Below are 26,809 nucleotides of genomic sequence, written 5' to 3'. Positions count from 1 at the left end.
CATAAACGCAGTGTCCTGCAGCAACCAGTTGCTAAAAGCAGGATCTGCTAAAAGCAAAACTGAACCCAAAACAGGGCTCCGATGGATGTGATTATTTCTGAGAAAAAGCAACCCATCTCTGAAAACTGGCCTTTTAGGATGTCAGCGTGGTCCCAGGTGCCAAATAAAGCACCGAGGCAGCCACCCACCGTGGAATTTCCCACTGATTAATGACCCCCGCGTGCCCGGCTCGAGTCCAAGCTCCATATACATTGACATCCAGCGCAGGAAGGGAGCATTTTTTCCCAGAAACGCACAAATGCCCAGTATTCCAGAGACGTCCATTTCTAAACCATAAAAATATTTGACATGAGCCATCTGTTTATGGATTCTATCCCTGGGTCATGTTCGTAACCGGGTTTTCTCCGGTTTGGGGGGTAAAATCTTGTGTCCCTGTTTGGAGGTGAGTTGAGCGTTTGTTCCAAATGCCCTTGATGGCCCGTCGTCCTCAGGTTTCCTTGTGTACGAAGGTCTTAGTTGTTGGCGTGTAAAGACCGTCTACTTCCAGGTGTGTTTGTTGAACTAAGTTACATAAACATGAGGATAGTAACTCAAACAGCGAGTACATTTTCACTCTATTCCTCTGGACCCAGCTTTATAAATCCTTAAATACGTGCATTCAGAGGGGCTGTTCGCTTTCTTTCCAATAGCGGTCTTGTGGAACAGGGAACATCATTGTACAAACACCACTGCAAGGCAAGTCCCCCACCTTCCAAGCCTAGCCTGGCCCCTCTCAGGCCCCTTCTGTGTGGGAATTCCAGAATTCCCTGTGCTCGGAGCTCCTCGTTAAGAGCTGGGTGTGTATCTAGGGAGAGAGGCGTCTGCCGTGGTGTTGTTACAGTGGGGACGTGGCCCGATTGTCCTTCGACCCATCTACTCTGATGCTTGTGACAAAAGTTAACTGAAGACCAGGGGCGGCGGATGGAGGAGACCCAGGAAGGGGTGCCTGCGGGACCAGGAAAGAGAGAACGGAAGTGTGGTTGAGATGGGACCATCTGGGAGGTGGAGAGACGTGTCCTGTCCCCAAGTGGAGTTTCACTGGAGCCCACCACACTCATGGCTTCCTGCCCTTTGTAGCTGCGTCCACGCCCGGGTGGCAGAGCTGAGCGGTGGCTGAGTCAGGGACCGTGTGTCCCCTGCGGCCTTTAACATTTATGATGTGGCGCTCCGCAGGAAAGGCTCGCCCACCCCACGTGTAGTCCGACGGTTCAGAGCTCTGCATGGACCCAGCTTTGAGAAAAGTTTCACAGAGCTCCTTCCAACATAGCTGGCACCCCTAAATTCCTCTAAAGAGAAAACCTGGGGTCCTTGTAGCTCGTAGGCTGTTTTGAGGAGGGTGGGTTTGTCCTGAGAGCAACAGGAATCAGTTGAAAGACCCAGCAGGTGGTGGTTTGACCAGATTTTTCTTTGAGAAGGAAGAAGAGTTAGGGTGTTTTTTTAAATCTTTTTTCAAGTCTTTTTTTTTAAATTTTGCATTCTTTTTGTAACTGAAGTACAGTCACTTTACAGCGTGTCAGTTTCTGGCGTACAGCATCATGTTTCGGTCATACATACATATATTCATTTTCACATTCTTTTTCATCATAGGTTATTGCAAGATACTGACTGTAGTTCCCTGTGCTGCACAGTATGAGCGTGTTATTTATCATCCTGCTGCAGTTCCCTGTTTACATGTCCAGCTGGAGAAGATCTTTATTCACTAGGTCCCAGTCTTTTTTTTAATCGATGGGGGTTTAGCAGTCAGTTGTGGTTTCGTTGTGATCACAAGAGAAGGCGAACTCATGGTCCTACTACTCAGCCACCGTGACTGGAAATCCCAGGGTTGATTCTGCGGTAACTTCAGCGACAGGTGAACAGGCTGAGCTGAGGGAAACCCTATTTCTGAGGCAGAATCCACAAGACTTGGGGCTCCTTCGACTGCAGGGCTGTGGAGAAGGGACATTAGCATTGATGTTCCTGTTTTTTTGAGGACAAATGAGGGACAGTTCTCAGGCATGGTGAATGGAATAAAATATATTACCAGCATTAGTTTTAACTTCCTTTTTTTTTTTCCTTTTAAAGACATGGCTACTAGAAAATTTTAACTAATATACACAGCTTGAATTCTATTTCTACTGGACGGCACAGGTCTGGAGAGAATCATGCCCTGACTTTCGGAGCACTGGGTTTCTTGGAAATGATGCCACCCCACTTGAAATGTGTGCAGTTGGAAGCTTTGTTTTGTTTTTTCGTTTTACGGAGGTGGAATTCGTGTACCATAAAAATAACTATTTTAAAAGAGAGAACAATTCGGTGGCATCTGCTGCGTTCACAGTGTTGTATAACCACCACTTCCATCTAGAACCAAAATATTTACCCCATAGGGAAACCCCGAATCCCCCAAGCCGTTCCCCACCCGCCCTTCCTCCCAGCCCCTGGCATCTGCGTGGGTGAGGAGCTCAGAAGGAGGTTAGAGGTGGGACAGAAATTGGAGGCATATAGTTCAGCAGACGTGAGTGTGGCTGGGAGAGGTGCAGAGAGAGAGACGTCCCAGGACTTGACGTGGGGAGAATTCCAGACAGCTGAGAACTCAGCAGTAACAGGGGGGGAGTGAGGGAGAACACAGTCGCAAGCCGTGTAGGTGTGCATTAGTAGTCCAGACCAGCGGTTCTCAGCAAGCATCAGACACACTGGTGGCCCCATGCAAGTCCCAGGAGAGGCCCCCCAAATTGGATTTCTAACAAGTTCCCAGATGCCGCTGGCCCCCCCAGGGCTACACCCCACTCTGTGGACAGGTGAAAGCGGGTCCGCATGTCACCCATCCGCCCCATTTATTCCGTCATCCTCCATCTGCACCCCAGGGGAACTAAATTCTCCAAATCATGCTTTTCTCACGTGGCTAGGATTTTTCGTTCGACAGACAAGAAACGGCTCCGATGGACTCTGTTCTGCCAAGGGAGTCTGGGAGGAACCAGAGCTGGGTTGGGGCGGCGGTGGGGGGGATGGTGAGCATCAGGGCCTCCTGAAGTCTGCCCCACCCCCACCAGGCGGTTTCATTGTCAGGAGGGCTGCTTTGTTCTCTCTGGGGACCTGTGGTGACTGGGACTGCGGCAGGCTTACCTGTTGCCATGGAAACTGCCGGCTGGCGTGGGAGGGGAGAGAGCTTCTGAGGCTGGAATTTTCCAGGCTCGAGCGGTAAACAGGTATGAGTTTAAGGGAAACAAAACAAAACAAAACCCATCGTGGAGGGATCACGCCTTTATGCGTCCTGAGAGCGGGAGCAACAAGTCGAATTACTCTAGTAGCACAAACTGTCCACCGAGGGTCTGAAGTCCCCCGAGTGGGCATCCGACCCAGCAGATATCTGCTCGTTGAGCCCCCTTTGTTAACTGAATTACGGCTGGTAGGAGTCAAAACAACGACCAAGAGCTGCAGCAGATCATTTCAAATAAGGGCAACAGGGGACAGTGTAACGGAGGAGGGAGGGGCCCGACAGCCTCCCGCCATGGCATCACCTTGTGACTCCCTTGCCCTGTGCAGTAAAATCCTGTCCCCGAGATGTATCCGTGTGGAAGCTTGGAGCTTTGATTCATTCATTCAGGTGGCTGCGTGGCCGTGCTGTTACGTGAACACATTCTGTCTTGGCGTCTCCCTTCTGTCGCTAGTGAACATCTAGACTCCATGTCCCCCTCCGGGGTACGGCTGGGGCACAGCACCTTAGAGAAGCTGGCGCCCGGCAGGTCTTCGTCGGATAAGCCACTGCTGCAGTGTTCATCCTGGCAGTTTCCTCCGGGCTCACGTCTAGAGAGTTCCTCCAGGGTGTCTGTGCAGGAAGGGGATTAGTGGCTGGCGGGGCGTTCATCGCTTCAGGCTGCCTGTACATGACCACGTCGCTGTCCCAGTGGGTAGTCTGTTTTCTATTTTCCCCATGAAAAGGAAGCCCCAAGAAGGCACGGTCTTTTGTTGTCTTTAGTTTCCATCTTTCTCCAGGGGCTTTCAGAGTCAGATACGTAGTAAATGCTCAATATAGTTTCTTTTTTTTAATTTTTTAAAATTGAAGTATAGTCAGTTTACAATGTTGTGTCAGCTTCGTATGGTGTGCAGCATCATGTTTCAGTCATACATACACATACATATATTGGTTTTCAGACTCTTTTCCATTCTAGGTTACTACAGGGTGTTGAATATAGTTCCCTGTGCTGTACAGTAGGACCTTGTTGTTTATCTATTTTATATATAGTAGTTAGAATCTGTAAATCTCAAACTCCCAATTTACCCCTTCCCACCACCTTTCCCCTGGGAACCATAAGTTTTTTCCCTATGTCTGCGTCTGTCAATATGGTTTCTGCATAAACCGCAAATGTATAAATAATGCCCCAAACTGGGATTGTGGTGCATATGTGACTTTTAATATTTTGTAAGAAGACATGATCTCATGACATTAAATAATCTTTAAGAAGTTGTTTATGAGGCGCTTACTCCGGACATCCTTGGGATTATGTTAAATGCGCTTGTTTTCGGTTTCTTGCGTTCGTAGTCATTGCCGTCATAACCCCCACGTGGGTGGGTGCTCTGGGGGAATTCAGATGGGCAGGGATAAATTCCCAGAAGTGGAGTTATTGGATCAAAGGATATGTGCACTTTAAACTTTTATAACTCTTGCCAAAATATTTGCTAGGAAGTTTAAACCAGCCCACTGTCTCCCACAGCTGGCCTGTGAAGATGCCCCTTCCTTCATTCTCTTGTCAGCCTTGAGCGGTATGAATTCTTTCATCTTTATCTGCCTGATAGGGAGGAAATGATATCTCATTTTCGTTTCAAAGTCTGGGTTTTGAACACAAGTGTGGTGTTACTGAACATTTGACCAGGAGTAGATCCAGGCTTAGTGGGGTCTGAAGCCTGACCATTTGGAGGGCCCTCTTTGAGGGAGAGAATACCAAACAATAGTATGAAAACTTGGTCCACACATGAAAATTTACTCAGAATAAGTATAGAAATCACAACAAATCACTCAAAATACCACTAAATTGCTCCAGTACCATCCAGTGGCACAAAGTCCCCAAAAATGACACAAAATGTTTTATTAATTAACTGCCTAACATGCCTCTACAATGCTTTTTCTCCTATGTGTTTTGTTTGTTTGTTTTCGTTTGGCTGCATACTTGTCCATAACCTCTTCTTATGGAAATAATTCTGTAACCTGATTCTTCCTGGAGAGAATGGGAAAAGTCAGCCTTTGCTCTAGAATGGTTAGTTACACAGCTGTCGGCCGTACCGCACGGTCCCACTTATGTGACATCCCGAGAGGAGTCATGCGCGGAGGCAGAAAGCAGAACGGTAGTTACCAGAGGGTGGGGGCAGGGAGTCCATGTTTAGTGGGTACAGAGTTTTGGTTTTGCAAGATGAGAGAGTTCTGGAGGTTGGTTGCACAACAATGTGAATGTACGTAGCACTACTAACTTGTGCACTAAAGACAGTGAAAATGGTCAAATGACCACCATTTAAAAATTTTTTTAAATAAGACAAGACCCCAAAAGAAAATATACAGCCCATGGAGACAGCCAGCAACCTCAGACCCTGCAGAGCCGAGACTGAGGGAAGGCGTGGCAATGGGATACATTCCTGCAGGTTTATCAGTGTTTGTGAAGAGACTTGCTGCTTTTTGCTTTCAAATTTCCGAACAGCTGCAACTGTCATGTACTGACAGAGAATGTGGTTCCCGATGGGTTACAGCTGCTCAGAACTAGTTTTACTTTGTTGAATAACATCTCAGAGAGATGATGTTCATCAGGCACAAAAGCCCCCCCCCCCAAAAACTCTCTTAGGTTTCCCCATCGCAAGAAAACCAAGTCAATCATGGTCTGATCTGTCCCCGTGACATTCAGCGCAGAAGCGCAACACCGTCCCCGTATTTGGCATCTGGCGGAGAGCATTGGATTCACCGCCTGCCTCGTTTTGTAAACATTTCCCCGATTGTTTAAATTAATTCTTTATATACACTTCTGTTTAAATACGGCATATTTGTTCTCTCACTTTGATGTTCCCCCCTAAGTACACAAGGTGAGTATAATAATGACTACCATGAAATTTATTTAAAGAGTTATTTGAAGAGTACATCTTCCCTCTTGTCTGGTCTAGTGCATTTGTATCTGAATAACGTACTGTCTGAGTAAACACAGGCTTCTGGGTGCTGTGTAAAGTCTTTGTCACATTGGGAGGGGCTCTCGGGATGTTCACCTCGTTTGAAAACCTGTTTGATGCAAGTAATGCTATCTTTTTTTAGTTTTGTTTTTTTATTGACGTGCAGTTGATTTACAATGTTAGTTTCAGGTTTGTACAACAAAGTGACCGAGTTATACATATACACATATACATACACATATTATATATTTTCAGATATACATACATATACATATGTATTTTCTCAGATTCTTTTCCTTCATATGTTACTACAAAAAATTGAATATAGTTCCCTGTGCTCTACAGGAGGTCCTTATTGTTTATCTATTTTATATGTAGTCATGTGTGTCTGTTAATCCCAAACTCCTAATTTATCCCTCCGCTGCCTTTTCCCCTTCGGTAACCATAGTTTGTCTTCTATTCCGTGAGTCTATTTTTGGCTTGTAGACAAGATTGGTATCCTTTTTTAAGATTGCACACATAAGTGACATCATATAATATTTGTCTTTCTCTATCTGACTTACTTCACTTCACTTAATAATCTCTGGGTCCATCCCTGTTGCTGAAAATGGCATTATTTCATTCTTTTTTATGGATGAGTAATATTCTGTTGTGTGTATATATATATATATATATATATATGTATGTATATATGTGTATATAGATATAGTTGTAGATATACACACACAAACACACACACACACACACACACACACACCCCACATCTTCTTTATCCAGTCGTCTGTCATTGGACATTTAGATTGTTTCCAAGGTAATGCTACTATGGTTGAAAACCGTTTAGAAACAAAACGATGATACGCAAGCTTCGGTGTTCAGAAAAACTAGCCTGGATCTCATAATTGACTGTATATTGTCATGGCCTATTAAGTGGATTCTTTGTAGATATTACTGAGATCACACACATTTTGGGCAGGGGATAAAAACCAAAACCAGCTCTTCCACGGTGTTGAATGGAATATGGCTCATGACAACAGGTCATGATGAAATCTCATGGTCCTTATTAAAATCATCAAATTTTATTGAAAGGAAGCTAGTGTCGACCTCCTGGCACACGTGTGTGTGTGTGTGTGTGACCTGCAAATTGTGGTTGACATTTGCGATGATTTCCATTTTCCCTCTGCTTTTAATTTCCTGTTTGGAAGAGTCTCAGTTCTTGCAATGAGAAAAAAAATGTCTTCTGCGGTTGTTTTCATTATCTGTATCTTTCTGGCCGTCATAACTTCTGTTCTTACCATCATGATTTTGTCTAACAGCATTTTCAGTTATCTTCATACTTTGAAGCCCCTGCCAAACTTCTTTCCTTCAGACTGAAACTTGGCTTCCACTAGCATACTTCATTTTATGATGTATTTGAATTCTGATGTGATTGATAATTCTGAAAAAAACCTTTATGTATCTGTATACAAATTTGATCTGAACTTAAATCATACTCAAGAGGAGTTGAAATTCTTTTTTTAAAAAGTGTGTTTATCCACATTGTCTTTTTTCGAGGGGGAGGTAATTAGGTTTATTTTTATTTATTTATTTTAATGGAGGTACTGGGAATTGAACCCAGGACCTCCTGCATGTGAAGCACACCCTCTACCACTGAGCTGTATCCTTCCCTCTGAAATGCTTTTTAAAGTTGCCACTATGTTGTGTTGTGTGGTGCCGAAAAATTGCACAGTCAGATGACTGTTTCACTATCATAATTGATGACTTGACCAATTGATGAATGTGTCCAAAGGCTGGGTCGTTGAAGCCTCTCCTTCCTCAGCTCACTTCTCTGCCAGAGGGAATCGGATGTGACATTTTGGCTGAAAACACCAGACTTCCTCAGGGCCAGATGCATCAGACACACATCCGTACATCTTCATAAGCCATCTTACTTACTATTTCTCTATCAGGTTTGACCCAAGTAAGAGAGGAATTCTGCTAAGACCTATGTCACCCTTTCCCCAAATGTTGTCGTCATAAACACTGCCCTGATGTGCTGATCGCTGACAGGGAATCATCTGTGTCTCGGCTGGGCGTCAGTGATAACGAAGTCCCCCACTTGCCGATTTTACATCTCTCCTGTTCAGAAGAATTTCCCACAGTCCAACTTCTGCTTTGTACACCTCAAACCTCATTTGTTCCCCTCAGTCCTCATATTTCTAGTGCCCTGCTCCTCAAGACACGTTTGTAGGACAATTAGCATCTTCACATGTTGACAGCATGGGGTTTCCGGAGCTATTCTTACATCAGGATGGCAACTAACTTTATAGTTATTTATATATAAAACTATATCCTGTGACATATGATATATAAAACTACCTGCAGTTATAGAGATGTAACCCTGCCCACAGCCTCATATGTGTGTCTACACATAACCTGGTAATAACTAGCAACACAGAAGTAGGGCTGGCAGATGAAGTTTGACCTTCAGATTAACAATGAATACTTTTTTAGTATTAATGTATCCTGTACTGTATGTCTCCACTATTGCGTGAGACACACTTGTACTGAACGTTATTCACTGTTTACCTGAAATCTGTATTTTACTAGATACCCTGTGTTTTCATTTCTTAAACCTTGGAGCCCCACACATACGTATATTCCACTAAATCTACCCCTACTCACCTTACCTTGAGTCTCAAAAACGCCCAGGACCACCTCACTGCCAGTACGTGGGTTATCTTAAGGAAAGAGATATCAGACTAGAAACATGGTGAGTGCATCCAACTGCAGGTAAAATACCTGCCTTCGGGTCCTTTACAGAAACACCTTGCTGGGCTTTTGAAAGCGGCCAAAGAGGAAGCTTGAAGCTTAACTAATTTCACTGGAAATCTACATTCTGTGAACAGACATTTCAGGACTCCCCGTTTTGTCCATTTTGATGTGTGTAGTGGGTTGAAGAGTGTCCTCCACAGAATTCATGTCCACCCAGAACCTCAGAATGCGCGTTATTTAGAAATAAGGTCTGTGGTGGGGAGGGAGGCTGTGTAGCTCAGTGGTAGAGTGTGTGCTTAGCATGCACGAGGTTGTGGGTTCAATCCCCAGTACCCATTTAAAAATAAATAAGTAAAAAAAACCTAATTACCTACCCTCCCAAAAGTTTAAAAAATGAAATGAAATTTTGTTTTGTTTTGGGGGTGGTAATTAGGTTTACTTTTTTTAATGTATTTATTCATGCATGCTAAGCATACGCTCCACCACTGAGCTATACACTTCCCCATAAAATTAAATTTACAAAAAAAGAGAGTCTTGGCAGATACAATTAGTTAAGTGTCTTGAGATGAAATAATCCTGGATTTAGGACTGGCCCTAAACCCAGAGGCTGGTGTCCTTTTGAGAAAAAAGAGACGGAGGTCTGGACACGTCGCAGAGGAGATGATGTGAAGATGGAGGCAGAGAGTGGAAAGGTGCGTGTGTAAGACGAGGGATGTCGGGAGCCACCGGCCAGCGGAGCAGGCCAGTCAGGGTTCTCCCGGGGCCTCTGGAGGGAGAGCGGTCCTGCTGAGGCCTCCGTTTGGGGCTTGGGGCTCGAACGAGAGAAGCAACTTCTGTTTCTTTAAGCGCCCCAGACGGTGCTCATTTGTTCTGGCAGCCCCTGGAGAAAACGAAGACGGCAGGACCGCGTCTTCCTGATCTGTGACAACGTCAAGTGTTTGTAACAAGCGGCTGGCGCTGGGGGTTTGGCTGTCAGGTGGACGGGAAGCGCTCCACCTGGTCCATCACCTGAACGCGTCTCACGGTGACTGTGTCCGTGTACTAGGGCGGCCTCAGCCGAGCAGCACAGACGGGGCGGCTCACGCGTCGGAAGTGCATCGCCGCCCGGAACCGGGGGCTGGAAGTCCGAGACCAAGGTGTCGGGGGGCTGGCTCCTTCTTTTTTTTTTTTTAATTGGAATATAGTCGGATTACGACGTTGTGTTGTGTTAGTCTCTGGTGTGCAGAAGAGTATGTACATTCTTTTTCATTCTGAGTCTGAGAGGGGAGTCTGTTCCCGATCTCCCCCCTTGGCTTGTCATGGGCAGTCATGGTCCTGTGTCTCTTCTTGCTTTTCTTTCTGGACCTGTCTGTCTCCAAATCTCCTCTTCTTATAAGGACTCCAGTCGTGTTGGGCTCGGGTCCACCCCAATGACCTCATTGCAACTCGGTTTCCTCTGCACAGAACTCCCCCAAACAGGTCACATCGGAGGTCCTGGGGTGAGGGCTTCGGCATCTGGATTTGGGGGTGAGGGCCCCACTCAGCCCACACCAGCGGGGTTTTCAGGTTTGTGTTGTCGGATCTACTGAGGTTACTCACTGAAGTCTGCCGGCCTTTGTGCTCTGTTTAGCGAGGTCTCCTGCACCCGTGGGGATCAAGGCATTTACCCACGCTTCCTTGTAGTGACCTGGCCCTTGCCCCAGACGCCGCCTTCCCACCCCTCCCCTTCACTGCAGCCGGCTCGGAGACCTGAAGGGAAGGGGGGTTTCAGAAGGACCGGGAAGCCCCTAATCCTCAAAAGAATCCATTCGAATGGCAACCCTCGGCCCAGGCGCCAAATCGAACAGCCCACCTGGAACTCCCCCCGCCACCCCCGATTCATGAGGCAGACGCTGGCCTGGAGTCTGGCAATGTGTGCATTCCCATCCAGGTCAGGAAGGGATCGGTTTTCTCAGAAACGGTCAGCGTGGCCTCTATTCTGGGGACGCCCTTTTATAAACGTCAGATTTAGTACCCGGCATCTTCTTGTTTCTTTACTCTTACTTGGTTTACTTGAAGTATAGCTGATACATAATAGTATATACGTCGCAGGTGTACAGCATAGCGATCCGCAATTTTTTTAGGTTATACTCCATTTATAGTTATCATAAAATATTGACTGTATTCCCCAAATTGTACAATATAGCCTCGTAGCTTACTTTTTACCTAACAGTTTGTGCCTTTTAGTCCCCTCCCCTGCATTGCCCCTCCTCCCTTCCCTCTCCCCACTGGTAGCCAGTAGTTTGTTCTGTGCGTCTGTGAGTCTGCTGCTGTTCTGCTGTATTCACTAGTTTGCTGTGTTTCTTAGATTCCACATATAAGTGGCATCATACAGCATTTGTCTTTCTCGATCTGACTTACCTCACTTAGTATAATGCTCTCCAGGTCCATCCATGTTGCTGCCAATGGCCAAATTTCGTGCTTTTTTTTTTTTTTCTGGCTGAGTGGTATTAGTACCAGGCATCCGAGTCCAGGCTAGATCCTCCCACCCGCTACGCCAGGCCCTTTTGTTAGTAAGCTTCCCTCTGGCTGGCTGTGGACGTACTGTGAGTTGGTCATGGGTGTGCCAGACACGTGTGTGTGCACCTTTTACGTTTATGATGCAGTATGCTGACCTAGCCACTGATTTGTGTGTTTGACCAAACCCAGTGATACTTTGAAATCAACACTCAGAATTTCACTTTTGTTACAGGCTTTTTTAGGTACAAATGTACAAACACATGTGCTCAGATTTTCTGGGGTTGTTTGTTTTTGCAGCTGGCTGGGCAGGGATTTTGCTGCTTTATTGAGGTAGATGTGCTGGGGGACGATGGAGAGCCCTTGTGGCAGGGGCCCGGGCTGGGTTAGCTAACCCCAGGGGGCAGCCGTGACTGGCTGAGGCATGCTGGTCGTGGTGACGACTGCACCCTCACCAGAATAATTTGGTGGTTGCTTGTGATTTTTGTCTGGCTTACAGAACTTCCCCGCTGCCACATTTTGTTTTATTTTTTAGAATTTATTTAAAAATTTTTTTTAATTTCCTAGGTTTTTTTTTTTACAGTTTTTTATTGTTATAGTCATTTTACTGACAGGCATATGTAGAATAGACAGACAAGATTATACTGTACAGCACAGGGAAATATATACAAGATCTTGTGGAGCTCACAGCAAAAAAAAATGTGACAATGAATATATATGTGTTCACATATAACTGAAAAATTGTGCTCTACACTGGAATTTGACACAACATTGTAAAAAGAAAATTTTTAATGGAAGTACTGGGGATTAACCCAGGACCTAGTGCATGCTAAGCACGCACTCTACCCCTGAGCTCTACCCACCCCCTCCACTTGCTGCCATATTTTAAAATGTAGGTTTTATCCTTCCTAACATGTGGGAAAGCAGACCGATTCTTCCTGTCCTCCCCAGAAGGCAGGCAAGGGCATCTATGCAGGGCTGATGGTGGGCTAGTCATTTTTGCATGCCCACATTCGTTCATTTCAGCTTTAGCATCACCCTCATGAGTGAGGTGCTCAAGCATAAAGGTGGGAACCTGGGCACCCCCAACCCAGCGCCAGCATACAGTAAGTGCGCCGTCAGTATGAACCATACGGACACTGAATAATTTACCACTTAATGAATAGGCCCCAGAGCCGGTACCATGCCCTGCAAGGCCCTGCGGCCTCTGGCCTGGCATCCTTTCCAATTTCAGCTCCCATCTCTCTTTGGCTCAGTTCACTCCAGCTGGTCGCCCCCATGCCTGCTCCTGCCTCAGGGCCTTTGCACTCACTATGTGCTGTGCCCTCTGCCCAGGAGGCTCTTCCCTCATCTCTTTCCTCCCAGCTCTGTCACCCTGGAGAGATCCTCCCTGATCTCCTTGTCTAAAACGTCACCCCTCATTTCACTCTCGGTGCCATGATCCTAAGCCAGTCTTCCTCTTAGGACTCATCACCCCAACATCATTTCCTACATTGTTTGCAACCCACCTCCCCTACTAGAATATGAAGCCCCAAACATCCAAGACTTCTCTTGCTGGTTTCAGCGAATCCCCAGTCTCCAGCAATGGAGAGGGACTCTGCGAACATTTGTGTAACAAGTAATGAATGAAATGAAACTTTCTGAATGAAACAATGTCTCTCCAGGGCAGAGGGTCTGCCTGGTCTTCAGTTCCCAGCACTGAGCACCCATCCTTACTGCAAGAGTAAGTGCGTGAATGTATGAATGGCGGAAGAGGTGACACGGGTTATCACTGGAGCTTGCGGGAGCTTTGTGATCTCCAACAGGGCTTGCCGAAGACCCCAGAGAAGCCAGCTTTGTTTTCCTTTGCAAAGACCCCATCCGGTGGTACAATTTCTTTTTCATGCACAGGTGCTGTGCGTGAGGCACCAGTGGGGGGACTGTCTGCTGGGCCCTTCCTCCAGCCCACCCCACCCCCCAGCCAGGCTATTTTGTTTTAGTTGCTTTGCTCTGTTCATCCCTCAAGAGCTTTCTCGCTGTGGTGGCAGGGGCTGTCTCAGGCTGTTGCCGTGGAAACGGTAGCCGGCGTGGGCAGAGGAGCAGGGCTGTGAAAATGGAGAAAGAGCCGCAGAGTCTGGAATTTTCCAGCCTCTAAAGGTGAATGCGTGTGGCTTCAAAGGCGTCTCAACACACACACATAAACACACACATAAAGCCGTCTCAACACACTCTAGTCCTGGGGTGACCAACGTGGTAGCCACCGGCCATCTCTGGCTACTGAGCACTTGATATGTGTCTGGTCCAAACTGAGATGTCCTGCCATTGCAAAACACTCAATGGATCTCGAGAAGTTAGTCCAAAAAAAATTTTTTAAACACCTTATTCAATATTTTGTATTGATTAATTTCACCTATTTTATTATTTTTGTTTTTTTATGCAAGCTGTCACTAGAAAACGTAGAATTACATAGATGGCTTGAATTTGTGGCTGTTATATTTCTGTTGGACAGAGCTCTTCTGGACTGTATGTAAGTGAATGAATAAGTGAATGAATGAAAGATCTTTGGTCAAAACTGCAATTATTAATCATATACTGTTTTCTATCCTGCTTTCTTTCTCAAACAATTTACTTCTTAAATAGGTAATTAAATATCTCGGTTGAAGAGTTTATAGGTATAATTTTCAGTTAAGTTAAAGTGGGAGTTAATTACAATTTTTCTACCCTGGCATTAAAATGCCATTTATACATTAAAAAGGAGCCACCTTCTGCTGGCTGTAAAATGCTATATCCTCAGTGCAGTTGACGTCCTGGTGGGTTCATTCTACACACCAGCTTCCACTGACTTGCTCTCATTTACAGTGTCGTAATGGCCCCCGTGGAGACGGGCAAACCTTCCTGATTTCTGTGTTGACCAGATTCCCAGAAGCAGGATTGCTGAGTCAGAGGGTGCCCGCGTCCCCTGGACGCTCTGAGACGTGTCGCTGAAGTGCTCCCGCAAAGGCTGTGCCTGACCTCGTGGGCCCCCTTACCTCCGCCCCCTACTCTTGCCAACTCTGGCGTCATGGTGTCAGTCATCTTTGTCAGAGCCCTGACATTTCATTTCAGCTTTCACATCCAGGTTTTTGGGTTTTTTTTATTTTTTTAATAAAATAAAAATACCCATAATCCAAAATGTACCCTCTTAACCAGTTTCAAGTGTGCAGTTCCGTGGCACTAAGTACATTCACATTATTGTGCGGCCATCACCAGAGCTCTTTTCATCTTGCAAAACTGGAACTCTGTCCCCACTGAACAGTGACTCCCCACCCCCACGCCCCCAGCCCCTGGCAACCACCATTCTACTCTCTGTCCCCCCGTGAATTCATCTGCTCTAGGTACCTTACATAAATGCAGTCCTGTAGGATTTGTCGTTTCTTGACTGGCTTAATTCTCTGAGCACAACGTCCCCAAGGTTCCTCCATGTTGTTGCAGGCGTCAGAATTCCCTTCCTTTTTAAGGCTCGGTAATATTTCACTGCACGTCTCTGCCACGTTTTGTTCACTTGTTCATCCGTTTCTAGAAGCTTGGGTTGCCTCCCTCTTTGGGCTGTTGTGAATACGGACGCCCAGTTTCGCACCACAGCGAAGTTGGAAGCACCTTTTCGTGTTTCTCCCAATGTTCGCGTTTTCTCCTTCAGGAACTGTCTGTCGGGGTCCCTTTCTTGCCTTCCTGTTTTGACGTTCAGCCTTTCCGTCTTGACCCCTCAGCGTTCTGTGGGTATTGGCAATAGAAGTCCTGCGGCTTTATGTGATGCAGTAATCTCACCCAGTTGGTTATGTTGATAAAAAAAAAATCAGGGAGGGGAGGGTAGAGCCCGGGGTAGAGCACATGCTTAGCACGTACAAGGTCATTGGTTCAATCCCAGGCACCCCTGTTACATAAAAAATAAAAAACTAAATAAACAAACTTAATTACCCCCCCCCAAAAAACAGAACAAAAACAAAATTAATCAATAGTTCTTCTAAGAAAGAAATGAAAATTTGTGTTCGAGGCAACCTGAGGATTACAACCCAGGAGACAGCCCCTTGGAAAGCTCGAGGGCTGTTCCAAAGAGGTAAAGGGGACAGGCCAGTATTTATGCGATTTTGGTGCAGGGGGCCTGCAACCAAGCTCACGCCTGAGTAGAAGGTTACTGCTGGTCCCGAGGAACAGACATCTTAGTTAATAGTTTTCGTGCTTTTTCTAAGTATGGGAAGATGCGAGAAATTGGGCTCACAATGTCTTCTCCGAAAGATCTCTAACTCTCTGAGGGCCGGTTCTGCCAGTTTCCTTGGAGCACAGAGCACCTCATTCCTGGTATTCACGCTGACTTCCTTCCAGGGAGTGCTGCAGGGCAGCGCCTGCAGCGGCCAGTGACTTAGTTCTTGTAGAACTGGATGCCGGGCAGCATTCTTTATTCGACAGCCCCCTCCCTTTGGACCTTAATTTCAGCCAAGCTTTAGGAGGCATTTCATGACCGATCTGTCCCGCGGCGCTAGGAATGCTCACTCCCAGGTCCAGCGAGGGTTTCGTTGATAGGACGTGCAGCCCGCTGTGGCTGCATTAGGCCCTGCTGACAGCAGCCAGAGCCTCAGAACCACCTGTCTCACTGGTCTATTACGGTCCAGGAAAGGCTTCCCTCTTGCTGCTTCTTCCCATATCTGGAGTTACACTATTACAGTGATCAACTTGAAGGACTGTGTATCTGATCAACCGTTTCATGTCGCACAATCCTCGTCAATTTTACCTGAGGCTCAGTCACACGTTAGTCTTGTAAAATAAAGGCAAAATACAAGAAACATACCTGGTGACATTAACAAGATCATGAGTAAGTGTTTAAGCGAAAAACTTGCGTTAGGTGCAGCCCAGGATCTCCCCAGTCATCTGACCCAGGATCTTCTGCACCAGTCTTTAGGGGAAATGATTTATTGGCATTGTACATGAAGTTCATCAAAGACGCCTGCACACACAAGGCGGGTCGAGGGTCCTCGTGACCCCTGGCAGGACTGGGAAAGGAACCCTATCTTCTAAGGAGTTACACGGCTGATGTCAAAAAAAAGAAAAACGTTTTACTTTTTTATTGTAGTGTAGTTGGTTTACAACATTAGTTTCCTGTGTACAGCAAAGTGATTCAGTTATACATACACATGCATATATATTTTCAGATTCTTTTCCATTATATGTTATTATAAGAAATCGAATGTAGTTCCCTGTGCTATACTGTAGATCCTTGTTCGTTATCTATTTTATGTATAGTCATGTGTACATGTTAATCCCAAACTCCTAATTTATCCCTCCCCTGCCCTTTCCCCTTTGGTAATTGTAGTTTGTTTTCTATGTCTGTGAGTCTGTTTTTGGTTTGTAGATAGATTTATATCATTTTTTTTAGATTCCACATATAAGTGATATCATATGGCATTTTTCTCTTTCTGGCTTACTTCACTTAGAATGACAATCTCCAGGTACATCCATGTTGCTGCAAAATGGCATTATTTTATTCTTTTTATGGCCAAGTAGTATTCCATTGTATATATAGACCTCATAGAAGAAGAATAGTTGATCACTATGGTTGAGTTCAAAGACTCGCTGTTGTTCCTTAGCTCGGAGCTCATGCATTGCCTCCCTAGCCGGCAGTGACTGGATTTCTTGGAAACAACTCAACCTTGACCTCTGTTCTGAAGACACGAGTTTCCAAATCACAAAAATATTTAACACCAGCCATTTCTTGTCCAGACTCTACCTTTCATGTTTTTCTTTCTTAGCTCTTCTCTTAGTTTTCTGGGCTGAAAACCCAGCCTCCCTCTTTTTCTGACAGACTAGGTGCCTTCCTGGGTCCTGGCCCCGAGCAGGGGCTCGCTTGCGTGCACACACTGGAGATTTTTATACATACTAGCCATCTGGCTCCGGATATGCTTGGTTAAACCAAATTACACAAGGCATGGAAATCGTGGCGGGTCAATGAGAAGAATTTCACTTCTATTCCTTTGTGTACACACACACAGATAAATGTATGCACATATATTCAAAGAAACCGTTTGCATTTTCCTAAAGTCAGCCTGTGAGAGTCAAAACATCATGCAAATGAATCTCAGCGGCAGGGGAGCCTGTCCCCAAACAGAGTGCATCCCCCACCTCCTCCAGCTCTGCTTTGGTAGAATTTCTGGAGTGCCAACTGCTCGCATATTATGGCAGGAAACTGAGTCTTTGCTTACAGAGCAAAGGGAATCCACCGAGAGAATTTAAGCAGGGGAGAGATGTGTACTTTCTTTTGGGAACTGTTTTGTCTTGCGGCAGGGAAGGGACAGGAAATATTTGTATTTACATATGTGTGTGTGTGTCCAATGATTGGTCAAAGAAAATGAATATATTTAGGACTCTGGATTTCAATGAACAAATTTTCTTCCATAATCAGACAGTCCAGTGGAAAAGATCAGTTATATTTTGCAGCATTTTTCAGTCTCTTTTGTACGCACATCTCTGCATAACATTTTACAGAAAATTGGCGTGGTTCTTTATTTGCAGTCTAACATCGTTTGTTGTTTTTTTTTTTAACACATGGGCATTTTCTCAGGTCGTGAAATCTACCTTAATAGCTTACCTCAAAATGACACAGCATCAGCTCTGTCCTGGAGATGCCTGTGTCTAAATCAGAAATATGTCTTATTAAAAACTTTTTATTATAAGAAGTCTGAATCGTACAGGAGCAAGAAGAGTAGAGTGAACACCTACCGATGTGCTCGACACTGCGCTTCAACACCTGCGGACCCGCAGCCGTGTACATTTTAGCCATAAGTACGTGTGGCTGTTTCAGAGTTTGTCATTTTAAGTCTAAGCATTCCAGCATCTCACTCCTAAAAACTTCAGCTGCATCTCCAGAGAAAAAGAGCAGCCTCCTGTGTGACCCCCCCATGCCTTTTCCCACCTAAGAAGTTAAGCAGCATCCTATGTGAATGAGTGAAATGAACACAACCTTCTCCTCTCTCGTGTAAGAGAGAACCTGTCTGCATGCTGGTTTCTTTACTCAAGAGTTCTTAATTTGAGATGATCATAGATTCACAGCAGGTTAGGAGCCCATGTGCGCTTTCCCCAGATTCCCCAGCAGTGACACCTTGCAAAGCTGTAGTGCATTATCACAACCAGGATGCTGACACGGACACAACCCACCCTCTGATTCACATTTCCCCACTTTTACATGTTCTCGTGTGTACTTAGCTGTGTGCAGTTCCGTCACACACGTAGGCTCCTGTACCTGCCACCTCATGTGAGATCTGGCTCACAGTTAATTTTTCTGCCTGTGGACGTCCAATTGCTCCTGCACCGTGTGTTGCAAAAGCTACTCTTCCTTCCACTGGGTTGCTTTTGCATGTTTGTCAAAAATCAGTTGGGGCCATTGCAGAGGGTGTAGCTCAAGTGGTAGAGCATGTGCTTAGCATGCACAAAGTCCTGGGTTCAATCCCTAGTACTGCCATTAAAAAACATTTTTAATAAATAAATAAATAAACCAAATTACCCCCCCCCCAAAAAAACCAAACAAACAAAAAAAATTAAATCTTTGGTGGGGAGGGTATAGCTCAGTGACAGAGTGAGTGCTTAGCATGCACGAGGTCCTGGGTTCAATCCCCAGTACCTCCATCTAATTAATTAATTAATTAAAAATAAATAAACGTAATTACCTCTTCCTCCCCACAAAATGTAAAAAAAAATCAGTTGGGATCCAGACAATGGAATATTATTCAGCACTAAGAAGAAATGAGCTATCAAGCCATGAAAAGACACGGAGGAAACTTGAGACAAGCCAATCTGAAATGGTTACATACTGTAAGGTTCCCACCATTTGATATTCTGTAAAAGGGGGCAGTAAATAGATCGGTGGTTGCCAGGGGTTGGGGGATGGAGGGAGGATTTTGGGGGGCAGTGGAATTGTTTTGCATGACACTATAATGATGGATAAAGATGTATTTGTCCAAATCTATACAATGCATAATACTATTAGTGAACCCTAATGCAGACTGTGGACTTTAGCTGACAATGACTTGTCACTATAGGTTCATTGGTTGCAACAAATGGTGAGGGATGTCAGTAATGAAGGAGTCTGTTGTGTATGTGGGGGCAGGGGGTGTGGGAAGTCTTCATACCTTCTGCTTAATTTTTTTGTAAGCCTAAAACTGTCGTCAAGGGTTGAGTGTACAAAAACAGTCCACTGGGCATACTTGTGTGGGGTGGTTTTTTAATCCAGTTTCCCCTCATGCATGTTTTCTGGAGAGTATGTACTTCTGTCCTGGGTCTGACACACAGCATTCAATGCCCTGTTTTCTTTCAGATTCTCTCATCTGTTACTCTAACGTGGTTCTGAAAGCGTGTTCCTTAGCTGCATGGTTACCACCTGGGAACTTGTTAGAAATGCAAGTTCTCCTGGCTTTACTCCAGACCTGCTGACTCAGAAGTTCTAGGATGGTGGGGGGGGGGCATCACTTCGAGCATGAACAAGCCCCTCTAGGGGTTCTGGTGCCCCTCGGGTTTGAGAGCTCTGGTCTAGATGATAGCCTTTCTCTGCCAGGCTTCTCATGTGCACCCACAGAGCTCAGGAAATAGCGTCCAGTCACTCTTTCTCAGTTCTCCCAACGATGCTACTTGCCCAAAATCATTCTACGTGCAGAGGGAGAAAGTCCACGTATTACATTCAATGGATAGAAAAGAAGAGAAGAAATGAAAAGAGAGTTACATAGAAAAAAGAGATCAGATTTGTGGTTACCGAGGTGGGGCGTGGGGACGGGGAGGTGAATGGAGGTAGTCAAAAGGTACAAACTTCCTGTTTTAAGATAAGTAACTACTCAAGATGTAACATACAACATTATAAATATGATTAACAGTGCTATACCTGATATAGGAAAGTTAAGAAAAGTCAACCCTAAGATTCCTCATCACAAGGAAAAATAACTTTTTCTTTTTCTTTTATTTTGTGTCCACACGAGATGATGGATGTTCACTAAACCTACTGTGATAATTGCATCACAGTGTTTGTGAGCCAACCCAGAATGCTGTATGCCTTAAACATGCACAGTGCTGTGTGTCAGTTATAGCTCAGTAAAACTGGACGGCAAAAAAAATTTTTAAGGAAAGCCACCCAGGATATCGATAGAGACATGTTCTAGAGCGAAGACTCATTTTGTTGTCCACAAAGAGATGGATTTTGAAATCCGTGGTGTTGGAAGTCCAAATACACATCTGGTGTGGAATGTGGATGGAATTCGAGAGACAGGTCTGGGTTGGGGACAGACACGTGGGGTCTTCAGGGTGAGCAGAGCCAGGGAGAGGATGGCATGGCTCCTTGAAGGTAAGGATAGAGGGAAGGGCCAAGGACTTTGCTCAAAGGTTGGAGGAACTCAGTGTGAAGGTCCTTCCTACCCAACGGGAAGGTGCAAAACAACCAGGGGAATATTATTATCCCAGAGTCCTTCCCCAGCAGAGCACAGCAGGGCTTCTCCAACCCGGTGGTGCCCACCCATCCTCAGGGAAGCCTTGCCAAGACGTAGATTCTGACTCAGTGGTCGTGTTAGTCTGCTTAGGCTGCTGGAACAAAACCCCACAGACTGAGGGCTGGTGCACCAGGCTTATCTTCTCAGCTCTGGAGGCTGGAAGTCCAAGACCAGGGTGCCAGCAGGGTTGGTTTCTGGTGAGGGCGCTCTTCTTGGCTTGCAGGTGGTGACTTCTCACCGTGTCCTCACGTGACCTTTCCTCTGTGTGTCTGGCGAAGCCGCGAAGACAGAGAGATCGCTGGTCTCTCTTCCTATAAGGGCATCATTCTTTTGGATTAGGGTCCCACCCTTATAACCGTACTTACACTTAATTACCTCCTACAGGCCCCGTCATCAAACACAGTCACACAGGGGAGTCAGGGCTTCAGCGTACGAATTTTGGAGGACACACCTCCGGGCCTAACGGAAGGTCTGGGGAAGGGGCAGAAAGCCTGCGTGTCTACAGAACCCCCGGAGAATGCCCGTGCTGCGGGTCTGTGGACCACAGCTGAGCGGGAAGATCCGCAAGGCGAGCCAGCCCGCGGTAGGGCCGGTCACTCTCACGGTGTTGGATACGGGCCATTGAAGCCCCCCCTGCGAACCCCGCCCAGCTCTGGCTGCCTGGGAGGCTCCAGGTGGTTCTGAGGCACCTTTAAGCCGCGTAGCTCTCGACCCATCATTCCTTTCCCACCTCAGCCTCAGGGGCAGCAAAGTCCCCGATCACGGCGTTTTCAGGCAATGAGAGAACGAGGGCGCAGAGACGTGGTTGCAGATGAGACTGATTCTGACAAAGGGAGCTTGGCGGGCACCCCTGTTGGGAGTACCGTGGGTTCCAGCTTTCCCGCCGGAGCACTTCACGGTCAGGGGCTCATGCTCTGCTCTCGCTCTACCTGCTGCTGCGGGGCAGAGCGGCAGGCTCCGCGGTTGCCACGGAAACCTCCGCTCCAGGCTGGGGGGTCTGAGGACAGCGCTTCTGGGACTGGAATTTTCCAAGCCCTGCAAGAACAAATACCTGCAGGTTCAAAACACATCCCGGCAACGAGTCGTGGCATCATCTCCGCTGTTCCGAAGAATAGATAAGTCTATCCCGCCCCGCCCCACCCCCCACCGTAAGTCTATCCCGCCCCCAACCCCCCACCGTAAGTCTATCCCGCCCCCCAACCCCCCACCGTAAGTCTATCCCGCCTCCCCAACCCCCCCCACCGTAAGTCTATCCCGCCCCCCAACCCCCCACCGTAAGTCTATCCCGCCCCCAACCCCCCACCATAAGTCTATCCCGCCCCCCAACCCCCCACCGTAAGTCTATCCCGCCCCCCAACCCCCCACCGTAAGTCTATCCCGCCCCCCAACCCCCCACCGTAAGTCTATCCCGCCCCCAACCCCCCACCGTAAGTCTATCCCGCCCCCCAACCCCCCACCGTAAGTCTATCCCGCCCCCCAACCCCCCACCGTAAGTCTATCCCGCCCCCCAACCCCCCACCGTAAGTCTATCCCGCCCCCCAACCCCCCACCGTAAGTCTATCCCGCCCCCCCAACCCCCACCGTAAGTCTATCTATATACATAATAGGAAGTTCTCATTCCAGGGCAGTTAACATCAGTTAAGTGTCTGATTCTAGGAAACCACTCATTTAGTTCTCCTGGTTATTTCAACTCCGTTAGTGGATAACGAGAAATGTGAAGGAGAAAGGAAAGATGGTACTTTCAGATGGTGGTAGAGCAATGAAAGAAATTAAGCCGAGCCAGGACGTGGACGGTGACCACCTGTGGGGTGTTATACCAGTGGTGCCGTGGGCGTGAGGCCAGTGGCCGCATCCTGCAATCTGCTGCCGTTGATCCGTGTCCTGTTCTTGAGATCCATCCATGTTGATGCAGGTAGCATTTCTGCAGTGTAGTGACCGCCGTGAGACTACCTCATCATTCATCTATTCGTTCTCCTCTTGGTGGGTGTTTGGGCTCCTCCCCGGCCTGATTTTTAAATTAAAAAAAATTTAAACAAAATTTTTAATGGAGGTACTGGGGATTAAACCTAGGATCCTGTGCATGCTAAGCATGTGCTCTACCACTGAGCTATACCCTCCCCCCAGCAATTTTAAATTTTTTCTCTGTGGTATCACAGTCACTGAGTATCTCGCACAGTGCCTGACGCATCTTGTTGCTTGATAAATATTCACTGAGTGAATGAAGTTTGCAAGGAATATTCTTGTATTGTTGCCTTGCCCACCTGGTGGAGAATTTCTCCAGGTCAGGTAGGTAAGGGTGGAGCCTTGGGGAAAATTCTGTTTTCAGATGTGCCGAATTTCTCTCTAAAGTGGAATTTTCTTTGTTTTCTCTTGGCAGCTTCATAAGCAAGGACCAGCTTTGTTTTGTGTTCTTCAAAGTATCCCCAGTGCTTCACATAACAGAGTCTGCTGCATAGCAGGACTTCAGTTTATGTCTCTCAAATATGGGTGAGTGAATGAATGGATTATTTTTCTTAAAATTGGCATTGAGGTGTCTAGACGTACATTTAGCCTACTTCATCATTGAACATGTTATCATGATATTAAATGTTCCTCAAGAAACAAGATCGCTTCTAGGAGGAAAAGAGTTTATCTCATGCAGTGACCAGTGGTGCACCGTGATGGCAGGTTAATACCTTTGTGCATCCTTACATACCCTTGGTGCCCACCTCTTGCTGTCGCAAAGATGTGATAACTGCTCTGTGGGTTTCTGAATGTTTGTGACTATTCGTGGGCATTAGATTCTCAGGAGAAGACTCACTAGGTCAAAGCACACATGCTTTTTAAACCTTGGTACTTGTCACCAAATCCATATTCAGCCACCGGCATTTGAGAACATGGATTCCCTGCAATCTTCCTAACTTCATTAGTGTCTTTCACTTCAAACCGTCACTTGCCCAAACCCTTTTGACTGGTGGGCCTGTCTCCATGTTAGAAGTGTAGTGGCGTCTCTTTGGTTCTTGGTGTTCGTGGCACCTGCAAATATTCTCTTGTAACTAGTCGGTTCACATTCTCTGCCCATTTCTCTGTTCTGGCATCATTCTCTTCCTCTGGCACGACTCTTCGTATATTAGTGAGATGGAGGCCTTGGCGATCATCCCTGCTTGTCCTGCGGTGGTCATTCCAGCCTTGTACATGGTGGACGTTGCCCCTCATAAGCACGTTTTTGATTCTCGTGGAGTCAGATGTGTAGGTTTGTTATTATTTAATGCTCATTGACTTTTTCTGTCATGTTTAGTAAATCCTTCTTCATCCCATAGCTTCAGTTTTCTTGACGTGATGGTGAAATGGAAGCCATGGGTCCACTCTCCTGCTCCAACCACTGCTTTCCCCTGTTCAGGCAAAACACTCAGGCTGACCTGTCCAGAAAGTAGCCACGGGTCGCTTGTGGCTGTTAAGCATTTTAAACATGGTTTGACTGAACTGAGATGTGCCACACATTAGGTTTCAAGGACTTGGTATAAAAAAAAGGGCGTGAAATACCTCATGAACAATTTTTACATCGATTGCATGCTGAAACCTTTTTTTTTAATAGGTAATAGAAAATAAAGATGGTGACTAGTAATGGCTAATAGAAGACTGAAAGTCACAAGGTGGCTCGAATCGTAATCCCACGGCAGTGCTCTAGGGCCCCTCAAGACAGCCTCTGTTGCCGCAGGAAGGATCTGGGCCCAACCTAAATAAACAGAAAAGAGGTCTAGATGGCAGGCACCTTTCTGACTGAAGACTCTTAGTCCACGGGAAGTAGTTTGAATGTCAACCTCTGGCCCAGGTGCCAGATAAAACCTCAGTTCAACAACCCACCATGGAATTTTCCCCTGATTAATGAGCTAAAGGCTGGACTGGAATCCAAGCAATATATATGTTGCCATCCAACTCAGGAAGGGACTGGCCTTCTCGGAAACAGCACAACCAAGCCAGTGTTCTGAAGCCCTCCATTTCCAAACCATAAAAACATTAAATACTAGTCATCTGTTTTGCAGACTGTGTCCCCGGTTTCCAACCTCCATTGGTTTCCTCCCCACCACCTGACTCTCTGGAGGTGAATATCCCGCCTTCTCTTTTTCTGGGTTCCCATCACGAGGGTCTGTGAGGGGTCCTGGTGTGCAAGAGTGCTTGTGTGTGGATATCTCACCTTGCGGTGCGTAGTGGATGCCACCCTACCCCCGGCTGCATAGAACTCCATGCATCCAGAGCAACACTAAACAAACAAGAATACACTTAAACTTTTTAATAACAGCTTTATTGAGACATCACTCACATACTATTACAATTCACCCATTCAAAGAATGTAATTGGGATGGTTTTGAGAATGTCCGCAGAGTCGTGCAGCCGCCACCGTGATCAATTTTGGAACGCTTTTATCACTCCACAAAGAAATCCTGGGGTCCTCAGTGGTCACTCTCCATTTCCTCCCAACTCCCCGCCACTCGAGGCAGCACAGAATCTGTTTTCTGTCTCTATAGTTTTCCTGTTCTGAATAATCACACAGCACGTGGCTTTTGGGGTATAGCTTCTTTCTCTTCGCGTAATGTCGTTGGGTGCATCCGTGTTGTAACATGTATCAGCACTTAATTCCTCTTTACAGCTAAATGTATATAGCCCATTGTGTGGACAGACCACGTTTTGTTCATCTGCTCATAAGGTGATGGACGTCTCAGTTTTTTCCCCTTTTGGTTATTGTAAGTAATGCTACTATGAGTGTTTATCTGCAAGTTTTCGTCAGGAGTTACGTTTTCATTTCTTTTACGTATGTGCCTAGGAGTAGAATTGCTGGGTCTTATGGTGACTCTGTATTTAAATTTTTGAGGACCTGCCACTGTTGTTCAAAGCAGCTACGCCATTTTGCATCCCCCCCGCAGCGTTTCTGAGGGTTCCAGTTTCTCTATATTCTCGCCAACACTTGTTTAAATCTTTAAAAAAGAAAGATTTAATTTCAATACGATTTTAAAGGTGACTTTCCATTTACAGTAATTACAAAGTGTTGGCTGTATCCCCCATGTTATGCACAATATCCTTGAGCCTGTCTGACACCCACCCCTGCATTGCCCCTCCACCCTCTCCCCACGGGTAACCACTAGTTGCTTCTCTGTATCTGTGAGTCTGCTTCTTTTCTGTTATAGTCACTAACTGGTTGTATTTTTTAGATTCCACATATAAGTGACAGCATAGTATTTATCTTTGCCTGACTTGTTGCACTTAGCATAGTGCCCTCCAAGTCCATGCATGTTGCTGCAATGGCAGCATCTGTCTTTTTGATTATAGCCATCCCCATAGGTGTGAAGAGGACTCTCCTTGCTTTTGTGATTTGAATTTCCTTGATGGCTAAAGATACTGAACATCTTTTCATGTGCTTCTTGGCCATTTGTTTATCTTCTTTGCGGAAATGCCCGTTGAGAACCTTTGCTCATTGGTCACCCTACATGCATCCATTTTTGGAACAACTGGTCTACCTATGACAGGTTAAATTTTGAATGTATGTGGGTGCAGTGGAATCAGGGAGACAGCCTTGATGGAACCTGTTGATGGATGAGTTTTGTTGTACAAGATGAGGTCAAGTTTGAACTTGTTGAGGCTGAAGTGCCCAAACCAGTCCAGCTCAGAAAGGCTCCCGGGTTAAGGATGCAATGTAGAAAGATCACGCTGGCCTCAGGGACGGAGGGACGAGGAGGGAAGGAAAGAAGTGGGCAGATACCAGGGGAGCTGGCCATGGCCACTAGCATGGCTGGAAATAAAGGATTTAGTTAACCCCTCTAATGCACTCTTATTAATTTAATTATAAATGGTACACACAGAGACATGCTCTGTGCAGATTAAAACTTAGAAAAGTCCCCAAGTATAAGATAAAATAAAAATGGAAGTTCCGATATTTTATTTCTGTATATGGCCACGTTTCAGACCACTGATCTAAG

General features: G+C 46.1%; 1 long non-coding RNA gene across 2 annotated transcripts in view; it reads left to right on the top strand.

The window, feature by feature from the left end:
• The window catches only part of LOC140698337 (uncharacterized), a 71,490-nt gene that overhangs the window by 39,364 nt on the left and 5,317 nt on the right, over nt 1-26,809 (top strand). The window contains exons 1-2 of one of the 2 annotated variants that reach the window (XR_012076081.1): nt 22,628-22,838; nt 23,236-23,345. This is a non-coding gene — a long non-coding RNA (uncharacterized lncRNA). Of the gene's footprint in view, nt 1-22,627; nt 22,839-23,235; nt 23,346-26,809 lie in introns of those variants that run through there. The other variant, XR_012076080.1, reaches the window with a different exon arrangement.

The sequence above is a fragment of the Vicugna pacos genome, chromosome 9, assembly GCF_048564905.1.
Source record: "Vicugna pacos chromosome 9, VicPac4, whole genome shotgun sequence".
NCBI lineage: Eukaryota > Metazoa > Chordata > Mammalia > Artiodactyla > Camelidae > Vicugna > Vicugna pacos.
The sequence above is the reverse complement of the archived record's forward strand: the minus strand, read 5'-3'. Positions and strand labels throughout refer to the sequence as shown.